General features: G+C 36.7%; 1 long non-coding RNA gene and 10 pseudogenes across 4 annotated transcripts in view; all 11 read left to right on the top strand.

The window, feature by feature from the left end:
• Positions 1–12182, top strand: part of LOC145965985 (uncharacterized) — a 232990-nt gene that overhangs the window by 112764 nt on the left and 108044 nt on the right. The window lies entirely within an intron of this gene.
• Positions 122–241, top strand: LOC145967626 (5S ribosomal RNA; annotated as a pseudogene).
• LOC145967615 (5S ribosomal RNA) lies at positions 513–632 on the top strand (annotated as a pseudogene).
• LOC145967625 (5S ribosomal RNA) lies at positions 904–1023 on the top strand (annotated as a pseudogene).
• LOC145967614 (5S ribosomal RNA) lies at positions 1295–1414 on the top strand (annotated as a pseudogene).
• LOC145967613 (5S ribosomal RNA) lies at positions 1686–1805 on the top strand (annotated as a pseudogene).
• On the top strand, positions 2077–2196 carry LOC145967624 (5S ribosomal RNA; annotated as a pseudogene).
• On the top strand, positions 2468–2587 carry LOC145967612 (5S ribosomal RNA; annotated as a pseudogene).
• Positions 3028–3147, top strand: LOC145967609 (5S ribosomal RNA; annotated as a pseudogene).
• Positions 3419–3538, top strand: LOC145967621 (5S ribosomal RNA; annotated as a pseudogene).
• Positions 3811–3930, top strand: LOC145967607 (5S ribosomal RNA; annotated as a pseudogene).

The following is a 12182-nucleotide window of genomic DNA, read 5'->3' as shown; positions in this document are numbered from 1 at the left end:
AATACTTAATTATCAATAGGATATATTATGTCGTTTTAAAAATTTTAGTATTTATGGACAATTATTACCTTTTATAGAAATTTGAAACGATATATAACTTTTATTCATGATAGAAAATATCGTTAACGGTCATATCACGTTGTAAAGTACCGGTTCTCGTCCGATCACCGTAGTCAAGCAACGTTGAGCACGGTTAGTACTTAGATGGGAGACTGCTTGGGAACACCGTGTGCTGTTGACACTTTTTTTTGTATTTTCCTAACAAATCAATTAATCAATCGAATATTATACTTTTGCAATATTACAAAAAATTATTTTTACTATTTATGTAGTTTTCTGAATAATTTCTATTTAATCCTATTTTAATAAAAATCAGATCTCATAAAAGCGCAATACTTAATTATCGATAGGATATATTATGTCGTTTTAAAAATTTTAGTATTTATGGATAATTATTACCTTTTATGGAAATTTGAAACGATATATAACTTTTATTCATTATAGAAAATATCGTTAACGGTCAAATCACGTTGTAAAGTACCGGTTCTCGTCCGATCACCGTAGTCAAGCAACGTTGAGCACGGTTAGTACTTAGATGGGAGACTGCTTGGGAACACCGTGTGCTGTTGACACTTTTTTTTGTATTTTCCTAACAAATCAATTAATCAATCGAATATTATACTTTTGCAATACTACAAAAAATTATTTTTACTATTTATGTAGTTTTCTGAATAATTTCTATTTAATCCTATTTTAATAAAAATCAGATCTCATAAAAGCGCAATACTTAATTATCGATAGGATATATTATGTCGTTTTAAAAATTTTAGTATTTATGGACAATTATTACCTTTTATAGAAATTTGAAACGATATATAACTTTTATTCATTATAGAAAATATCGTTAACGGTCATATCACGTTGTAAAGTACCGGTTCTCGTCCGATCACCGTAGTCAAGCAACGTTGAGCACGGTTAGTACTTAGATGGGAGACTGCTTGGGAACACCGTGTGCTGTTGACACTTTTTTTTGTATTTTCCTAACAAATCAATTAATCAATCGAATATTATACTTTTGCAATATTACAAAAAATTATTTTTACTATTTATGTAGTTTTCTGAATAATTTCTATTTAATCCTATTTTAATAAAAATCAGATCTCATAAAAGCGCAATACTTAATTATCGATAGGATATATTATGTCGTTTTAAAAATTTTAGTATTTATGGACAATTATTACCTTTTATAGAAATTTGAAACGATATATAACTTTTATTCATTATAGAAAATATCGTTAACGGTCAAATCACGTTGTAAAGTACCGGTTCTCGTCCGATCACCGTAGTCAAGCAACGTTGAGCACGGTTAGTACTTAGATGGGAGACTGCTTGGGAACACCGTGTGCTGTTGACACTTTTTTTTGTATTTTCCTAACAAATCAATTAATCAATCGAATATTATACTTTTGCAATATTACAAAAAATTATTTTTACTATTTATGTAGTTTTCTGAATAATTTCTATTTAATCCTATTTTAATAAAAATCAGATCTCATAAAAGCGCAATACTTAATTATCGATAGGATATATTATGTCGTTTTAAAAATTTTAGTATTTATGGACAATTATTACCTTTTATAGAAATTTGAAACGATATATAACTTTTATTCATTATAGAAAATATCGTTAACGGTCAAATCACGTTGTAAAGTACCGGTTCTCGTCCGATCACCGTAGTCAAGCAACGTTGAGCACGGTTAGTACTTAGATGGGAGACTGCTTGGGAACACCGTGTGCTGTTGACACTTTTTTTTGTATTTTCCTAACAAATCAATTAATCAATCAAATATTATACTTTTGCAATACTACAAAAAATTATTTTTACTATTTATGTAGTTTTCTGAATAATTTCTATTTAATCCTATTTTAATAAAAATCAGATCTCATAAAAGCGCAATACTTAATTATCGATAGGATATATTATGTCGTTTTAAAAATTTTAGTATTTATGGACAATTATTACCTTTTATAGAAATTTGAAACGATATATAACTTTTATTCATTATAGAAAATATCGTTAACGGTCATATCACGTTGTAAAGTACCGGTTCTCGTCCGATCACCGTAGTCAAGCAACGTTGAGCACGGTTAGTACTTAGATGGGAGACTGCTTGGGAACACCGTGTGCTGTTGACACTTTTTTTTGTATTTTCCTAACAAATCAATTAATCAATCGAATATTATACTTTTGCAATATTACAAAAAATTATTTTTACTATTTATGTAGTTTTCTGAATAATTTCTATTTAATCCTATTTTAATAAAAATCAGATCTCATAAAAGCGCAATACTTAATTATCGATAGGATATATTATGTCGTTTTAAAAATTTTAGTATTTATGGATAATTATTACCTTTTATGGAAATTTGAAACGATATATAACTTTTATTCATTATAGAAAATATCGTTAACGGTCAAATCACGTTGTAAAGTACCGGTTCTCGTCCGATCACCGTAGTCAAGCAACGTTGAGCACGGTTAGTACTTAGATGGGAGACTGCTTGGGAACACCGTGTGCTGTTGACACTTTTTTTGTATTTTCCTAATAGATCAATTAATCAATCGAATATTATACTTTTGCAATATACAAAAAATTATTTTTATTATTTATGTATTTTTCTGAATAATTTCTATTTGATTCTTTTTTAATAAAAATCAGATCTCATAAAGCGCAATACCTAATTGTTGATAAGACATATTACATCCTTTTAAATATTTTAAATCCGGTTTTAGTATAGGTTTTTATAATTAACATTTGTTGTCCTAATAAGCAAAATACTTTGCACTTAAATTTTAAAAAAGAAATTATTACAATTGTAATTAAAACGTAATACAATCTGATTGTAATAACGAATTACAAATTACACGGCATTTATTTAATAATTACTAGTAGTATTTATGGACAATTATAACCTTTTATAGAAATTTGAAACGATATGTAACTTTTATTCATTATAGAAAATATCGTTAACGGTCATATCACGTTGTAAAGTACCGGTTCTCGTCTGATCACCGTAGTCAAGCAACGTTGAGCACGGTTAGTACTTAGATGGGAGACTGCTTGGGAACACCGTGTGCTGTTGACACTTTTTTTTGTATTTTCCTAACAAATCAATTAATCAATCGAATATTATACTTTTGCAATATTACAAAAAATTATTTTTACTATTTATGTAGTTTTCTGAATAATTTCTATTTAATCCTATTTTAATAAAAATCAGATCTCATAAAAGCGCAATACTTAATTATCAATAGGATATATTATGTCGTTTTAAAAATTTTAGTATTTATGGACAATTATAACCTTTTATAGAAATTTGAAACGATATGTAACTTTTATTCATTATAGAAAATATCGTTAACGGTCAAATCACGTTGTAAAGTACCGGTTCTCGTCCGATTACCGTAGTCAAGCAACGTTGAGCACGGTTAATACTTAGAAGGGAGACTGCTTGGGAACACCGTGTGCTGTTGACACTTCTTTTTTGTATTTTCCTAATAGATCAATTAATCAATTGAATATTATACTTTTGCAATATTACAAAAAATTATTTTTACTATTTATGTAGTTTTCTGAATAATTTCTATTTAATCCTATTTTAATAAAAATCAGATCTCATAAAAGCGCAATACTTAATTATCAATAGGATATATTATGTCGTTTTAAAAATTTTAGTATTTATGGACAATTATTACCTTTTATAGAAATTTGAAAAGATATATAACTTTTATTCATTATAGAAAATATCGTCAACGGTCAAATCACGTTGTAAAATACCGGTTCTCGTCCGATCACCGTAGTCAAGCAACGTTGAGCACGGTTAGTACTTAGATGGGAGACCACTTGGGAACACTATGTGCTGTTGACTTCATTTTTTTATTTCCTGACAGATCAATTTGATAAATGATTTTGCAAATTTTAATATTATAAAGTATTCGGAGAAATAAAGAATTGATTTTTACGCATTGTCATAAAAGTGTCACCGATCAGATTATAATTTTATCGCTTGTGTGCAGAAAACTAGGAGTAAAAAATTTACAGTTTCACGTGACAACGGTTTGTTCGCTACTTGAATCAAATTTGTTCACTCCCGGTAATTATAATTTCTTTATATATGTGGGCTTTATTTTTTCGGAGATTATTATTGTTAAATTTGCGTAAGAGAAATATTCGCAACAGTTCACGACTCGTGTATAATAATCTGTTACAGTCTAGCTATTTTACTGTGGTACTACGCAGAGAAATTAAACGCACGACGGTATGTTTCACGCACACCTGCGTTCCAGAGTATTAACCCTTCGCAGTAGTACCACCCACCCTGTATAAACTAACGTTTTGCGCATCCTCCGCAATGATTTTCAACTGCAAAATGTAAGCAAGATAAATGTCATAACGACGTGTATTAAATAATACTTAAGCGAGATAATTATGGCTTTACGCTAAAATATAAATTTCGATTTTAGGAACACAAATTAAAATGTCCCACTTCTTAGAAGAGATCAATAATTTAGGCAAATGAGGCTTTGCATGATTAAAGGGCAATCAAACTTGACGATAGTAATATTTAATATATCAATATAGTACTAGTACCGCGTTGAATATTATCTTATTTAAAAACGACGCTAATAACTATCTGTCTCTTTTCATTAAGTGCTTAAACTTTAAATGAGACGTTCAAAAGTTGAAAATTCAGGATTAAAGAGATCGTTATTATTATTAAATTGCGACTCTCTCGATGTAATAAGCCATCCGTGCCATTCTTTTCTCGAATGCATCGGGATGCATTCGAAACTTACACAAAGAGTTAGCAATTAATTCTAAATTGATTTGGCAAAACTTTCGAACGTTTCCGGCGAACTTTTCCAGGACGTTCCACTATATTCGGGAAAATGATAGAGGGCAGCTTATAATTCTTCGCTAGAAAACCGCCGCGGTAAATTGGGCCAACAAGGAGACAAGTTGGGAGTTGCCAGCGACTTAACCGACGAACCTGACTCGCCGACACGACGAAGGCTAACGATGCGCCATGCATTTTCCTGGCGTATTTACCGCAAAATGTGACGGAAATGAGGGCGGGAGGGAGGATTCGCTCGACGGTAACCAGGGGACAGGGTACTAACGAGAGAGGAAGGGAGGAAAAGAGGAGGAGAGAGGCCGCGAGAAAGTTTTCGTCCCACGACGTCGGTTGCAACGAGGTCAGATATTAAAACGACTTCCCCGCCATCCCCCGCGTGCGCATCATCCCCTTCGAAAAATGGACGTGTATGCGAAATCGACGGTGCATCGGAGAACCGCGGATTATGCTGGAACTACCAGGTCCTGGCAGCTGAATCGCGACTCTTGTTTCTTAGAATAAAGGATCTCTCCATTCTCTTTCCCTCTCTGTTGCTCTCTTTCCCCTCGAGTGTCTTTCTCTTTCGTCGCCTTTAGTCGCGCTTTTCTCGACTTCGGCACATCCAATTTCTCGAAGAAGTTTACGGCGTAGCAAGCGTGGGAAAATTGCCTGTTATATATTAAAGACATCCTCGGAATGGTAAACAGAGCGACTTTCCGTGAAGATGAAGGGAGGAGGGGCAGAGGGCAAAACGCACGGACGAGAGATTATGCGACAGTCTCCTCTCGCCGGGAGAGGATTATCAAATGTGTTTCTCCTACCCGCGATACCTTATTGCTCCGTATCCTTCCTTTGAGAATGCGTCGCGACCCTTGCAAAGACTGCCTAATTTTCCGACCCCTTCTCTGACGTACCCTGCCACCAGTATTTTCCCCTTGCTAGTTGGCGAACTTTCCAACGAGGAGAACGATATTGAGCTGATATGAAAGGATCCGGTTGCTGTGTTGATGTTTCGAGGGCATATTTTCGAAAGCATAAACGATGAAAGCGCTGCAACTAGCAGGATGTAGAATGTATATAAACGTTTTAACATATACGTTCGATGGCCTAGTTCGCAATAATATTTTCTTCGTGAAAATTTGATCGAAGCGTTACTCGTTTATGGCGCGTCCACAAGCGATCGATCGAAAAGACAATAGTGACGTTAGAATGTACTTCTCAAGGTAAATTGATAAACAACTTTCTCGACGAATAACTTTCGTAATTACGATTCATAGTTATTCATATAACAAATGTTATCGCGAAACTCCTCTTGTTCTCCTCTTATTCTCGCGCGATGTTCTTGCAAATCAAAGTGCTCTCTTCTCCCTCCCCGTCTCCTCCTTCATCGCTTCGTTCGGAATACATTTCTCAGCGTTTCTTTCGCGTGGATAGTCACGTTGCAGCAAATTGTGTCGAAGACGAAGAAAACTCGTCGAAGGGAAGCGGCGCGTTTTGCACGTTTTGCAGGCGACCGGGAAGGTGTTTGCTGCTCTTTTAGCGCTCGAGCACGGTAAATACTGCGCGCGGACGTTAATGAGTGTTTTCGCGTTTTCGCCCTCGACTGGCTCGTTTTTCGGCGATTTCTTCGTCGGGACGAGGCGCTATTAACTTCGTCACGGGACACGCGGGTCCATTTTCTATCCGGCACGACGTTGATCGATCGCCGACGAATTTCTCGTGCGAACGCGAGAAAGCGCGAAGCCAAGCTTACATCGATATCCCAGGCGAGGAGGCCTGGGCCTCGATGAACGACTCGACTTTCAGAAGTTTCCACTTTTGTACGTATTTACACGATCACTGACGATAAGACGTAGGCGACGTAAACGATTACGAATACACGACCGTGGGTCGAGGCTATTAATCAACGGATGCGCGTGTTTACGAATAAGGTCAGGCAATTTCAAGAAGAAAAATACCCTAGAGCCTTCAACAGCCACCTCCACACCTTCTCTGAGATTTTCCGACAAAGATTGATCTTTATCACTCTCGCTCGATTTGGTGATACATCTGTAGGTATATAAAGTACTTCGGTAACTATTAACAATTATTATTAATTTTTTTCGAAACTGGGAGGAAAATTTTTAACAAAAGTTTCAAACAAAAGTTATACTATATACAAGCTATGGCGATGAAGGAAAAAATGCTCAAGACATATTAAGATTACTTTTGTGGTTTTTATAGAACCATATAATACTCTCTTGATATTGAACAGTACATTTAATTTTAAATGTAATTTTGTGCTCGGTTCCGAATTTGTCCGATCTAAGATCATTCCATTTATTGCGAAATGTCGGGCAAAAATTGAGGCGAAAATTAAATTTATCATTGAACGTACGACGTGAACGTAGATCTAATAAGACGCTAATGCATCTGGCGTCTTTCCGTTTCGCTCGAGATTAACTCAGGAGTCTTTTAATTCTGTTTCCGTAACGGTAATCGCGAGATATGTCTTTGACATGTATCTCAGATCAAAATATTAGCTACCACCCAATACAACAGGGATATAAAAGGCTCCGCGAGCATTTATGTTCATAATATCGGAGTCGCGTAGGTGCACATATATATATATATATAAAAGCGAAATGCTAGACGAACCGGAGCATTGATGTCAGAATGATGATGAGGGTCGGGAAAGCTCGTCGCGTTTTGAGAATGCCGAAGGAAACCACGACGACGATGACGACGACGATGGTGCAAAAGTGTCGGGCAAAATGGAGGCGAGCAAACGGAGAAAACTGAGAAATCCCGACGCTGACATGCACGATATCGAGGAATCATATCCCGTCACGGATTCGTCGCCTCCACGGAATCCGTGACGATCCGACGAAGATCCTTTTTCCTTCCGCGCTCGCGTCTATAAGGTATCGTTTGCATGATAAGATAAACCCGGTTATGTGGTCGCCGACAGAGGTGAATTCACGTCGACGCGCGTAGAAGGAAGGAAGGAGTCGATCGATCTTTTATCGTAGTTGCATTGACTCTAACTGTGAATTGGGGAAATAAATTTGCACGATAAAACTGAATGTAATTTCATTGTTCTTCTAGATTTCCTAAAGGCTAAAATATTTGTACACATTTACACTTTAATAAATTAAATTGTAGTTATTAAATGTAGTTATAAAAATTGTAGTTATAAAAATCGCGTTCTTTATTTACCAATTTCTTTATTTATCAATTTTCTATTAATAAACAGTAGAAAATATCAAGGAATTTAAAGAATGAATAATTAATCGCCAATACTGATGATAAATCTAACGCACTCTTTCGGTGAATGGGATTAACGACGATCGATGTGTCCCTAATTATCCTCCACAGACGAAACACGAGCTGTATGCAAAAAGTACGTCATTTTGTACGCTGGTCCCGTCGCGTGGATGCACATAATGGCGATGGCCGAGTCGTAGTCACGTAGTCGCGATCAGTTCCATCGAGTGCGAGCCGCGGGCGATAAATCCTCTCGCAAAAACGAAACACGCGACGCTACCCAGCCCGTCCTTGCCGGGATGGAATCGCGACAGGAGGTGGCGCGAGAGCATCGGTACGGGATACATAATATGAATATAATAATTTATGGTGTATCGGGAGACATCAGCGCAAGATGTTACCAGCCAGCGAGCGACCCTTTCGCCGTTTTCCATGGCCACCCTTCTCTCGCTTGATCGTATTACGGGCGGAAAAGCCCTATCTTCTCTTCATCCCCAACCTCCTGTCACCCGCGCTCGCCGCACGAAGCTCTCGTCTACATTATCTACGCACTCCATACGTAATGCCGTTGAAACAGCCCGCGCTGACGCTTTCGAGACTAATGCGTCTTGTCTCTTCGCTGGTCTTCGGAGCGGTTGGCGCTGAGGTTGCTCGGATAGATATTCGGAAAGCGAATAGAAAGAGACAAAGGGCTGGGAATTTGGAAGGGAAATATTTTGAAGTGTTTTGACAGCCTTCCTCCACGTACGAAAGACTTTCTCCCATTGCTTCATGAATAAACAAGGTTCTTGATTTAATGTACTTGTATTTATTATGGAAAGGTAATGTCAAAGTTGCTATCGCATTCTGCAAGCGGCGATTTTGAATTTCGAAAGTATCTCGGGATTGCCCTCCCTGTTTCGAATTGATCGATAATATTCATCAGAATGTGTACACCCTATGTATCTTCTTCGCACGTGGTTGAATGGCTCGCCGGTAAGGACTGATCAATCGCCAGGAACACGGCGAGGCGAGATAGAAACATGAAATATTATTTTAGCTGGAGCGAATGTATGGGGGGGGATGATATCGGAAAGGAAAAAAAAGGAGGGAAATTTTGAGAAAAAGGAGTCGAGATAATGCGTAGTTATCTTCATCGAAAGAAAATATTTTTAATGCATATTATAAAACCTTGTAAGTTCCAAAAGCTATAAATAAAAAAAGAATAATCTTAGTCCATACATAAACATGATACAAATATCAAGACTATAAATGTATGTCAAAACCTTAAAATGAAAAGAATAGAAATATTCGAACAATCTTGGTTCATGTATTTTTTTATAAAAATATTTTTAATGTTATAAAAGTTTATAATAAAATTAATTATAGTAAAAATATTTATTTATAATAAAGATGTTTTTAATATTATAAAAGAAATACGTTAAACATTCTGTGCTAATTAAACAAGAATTTAAAAGATTCAAACAATTTTGATTCGATGTAAATATGGTAAAATTATGCGATGCTTTGCGTCACATTTTTTCGAGCCTGCGACAAATTTCTTTCTCGGAAATATGGCGGCACACGAAGGAACCAAGAGATTTTATCTCCGGCGTTGTGGTCAGGACGCAAAAATTTCATCAGCCTTTTTTCGCGCGGCAGGAAAAACCGACGCGACGCCGGCGTCGCATCCGCGTCGCATACGCGTGTGTAACGCGTACCACGGAATTAATTACGCGACGTCGCGCGAGCTAATTTGCGTATCATGAAATTAAAAAGTTTCGCGGCTTTAATTCGGACCAGCGAAATGAATCTTAATCTCCGTGCGACCCTGACGCGAGTTAAGCGCTCGTTTTACAGATCGACCGACGTAGATTTCCGTACTCTCCTTTTTACACTTAAGAAATCGAGCCCCGGATACGTTGTAAACTTAAATCGAGCGAAATTTTAAGCAGTATTTTTCTATTAAAACGTATATTTTTGCATTAAATAAACCATAAAAATTACGATCGCGCGTCAATTATCCGAAAGTCTGAAATTATTTTACATTTCCGCTTCATTTTGTTTCGCGTGCTGACCGAAAATATCCGTACTTAAAACATTATCCCTTCCCCTAGAATGTATATTAATTTAGCGCGTGCAGTTTTCCGTCGAATAAATCACGCAATAATGCTTAATTCGAGGAAAAATATATGCCCGAAGCCAATCCAGCTCCAAATTGATTCTCGATCGGAGATCCCAACGGCATCTTTTCCAATTTTAACGAGATTATCAAACTGCAAAGCTCTAATAAAGTCTATGTAGTTCTATTCATTCCTTTTCTCGCTTTCTCGCTCCTCGTCATTTCTGTCGCGTTATTCTATCCGCCTCGCGACGTGTTGTCCTTTTTTCAGATGCATTCGTTTGAATTTCTCTTTCGTATTAATACCCCACGCACCCCTTCCGAACAGAGATTTAATGCCGTTCCGCGCACGCTCGTATAATGCGCCAATTTAATCTCCGCGTAACATGATCGAATTTTTCATCACTCGCTCCCTCGATTCGCGATACACGTTGAGAATATACCCGGATAATCATAAAGCGCTTTTCCCGCGCGTTTACCGACCATAAATATGCGCTAGCTGACAGTCAGCTTTCGAGTGTCAAACAGAAAGAAATATGCACTTTAGCAATTCAATTGATTTTTGTACGCGTTCTTGTGGCGCATCGCTATTACCAGACAATTTCAATATCTCGCGCAAATAAAATAATAATATCATTTTGCAGCTCTCGAGATTGGAAGAGAATGTGCGTTTAGAATATAAACAAAAAAGAAATACATTTCCATTTTTTACACACACACACACAAGAAACAATTTAGTTATTGTTTACGGTTAATTGAAAATAAATATCTCCGTTTCCGTTATTCATTTTCGGTTCTTTTGGCTCTCTGCGCACACGAAAAAATTCTCTCCACCATAATCTTTTCTCTCCTTCGACAGTCGGTATATGCCATTTCTTTTGCAGTCATACTTCAAGTCTACCGACTCTCCCGACTCACTTTTATTTTCCATATTGCCAGACACGACGCATTTTCCGCCGTAGAAAAGCGACGGTCGGCCGCTTTATATTTCGCTTCTCGTACGTCTCTCTCCGCGCGGCATTATTGCGGCTGGTAATGCACGTAAAGGGACGGGAAAAGGGGTGGGAAAGGGTTGCGCGACGGCCGGAAACACGAATTTCCCCTTCGGTGGCGTCCGCATCGAGCGAGAAGTAGCAAAGTAACGATTTACATTCAATCCCGGTGAGTTAAGCGACCGATTTCCGCGACCGGTTTCCATTTGCATGCCGTCGCAATCGCGAATATGTTACCTTAGGCGCATAATTTTGACCGATGTAAAGGAAGGATACCAAAACCATTGGATTGACACGCCACTTTTGGATCTAGCTTTTAGCTAAAAATTTAAAACAAAAATTTATATCGACAAATATTTATCTATCAGACTCGCTCTCGATTTTGATGATATTAATTCGCAATTTGCTTTTTTTTAAAATGCGAAAGAAAATTAACATCTGAAAAATTGATTCCCGAAATCAATATCTATTGATAATTACGGAAACATGATACGTAAAATCTCAAAATCTCGAAAATAAAATATACTTAAAAATATACATAAAGTTATTCTCATCACAATATATTGTTGTCTATTAGTTTTTCGCAGTTAATTATTTACAAACTTGTTTATTTGAGAAAATTAGAACTGATTTTACTTTTTTGTCTTTCGCTCTTACCGAGCATTTATGTGCATAATTCATTTAATTTAAATCAACTTGTTTAAATGGTATTTTGTACTGAAAAGAATCCCAAGAGAGATTAAATAAGATTCTACTCCATACTACTCTGTACTATTCATGAAAACATCCCTCTGCAATGCTGTCCGAATTACGGCATTTATAAGCAGACGGAAACGCAAAAAAACCGAGAGAGAGAGAGAGAAAGAAAGAGAAAAAGAAACGATTAACGCGCGAATAAGGGTGTTTGAGGGGTTTGAGATGTGAAAGAGACGGGAGAATGCCAAACG

This window comes from Camponotus vicinus, unplaced genomic scaffold (genome assembly GCF_025532165.1).
Source record: "Camponotus vicinus isolate PSW18456_S1 unplaced genomic scaffold, iyCamVici1.0 SCAF_2, whole genome shotgun sequence".
Classification (NCBI taxonomy): domain Eukaryota; kingdom Metazoa; phylum Arthropoda; class Insecta; order Hymenoptera; family Formicidae; genus Camponotus; species Camponotus vicinus.
The sequence above is the reverse complement of the archived record's forward strand: the minus strand, read 5'-3'. Positions and strand labels throughout refer to the sequence as shown.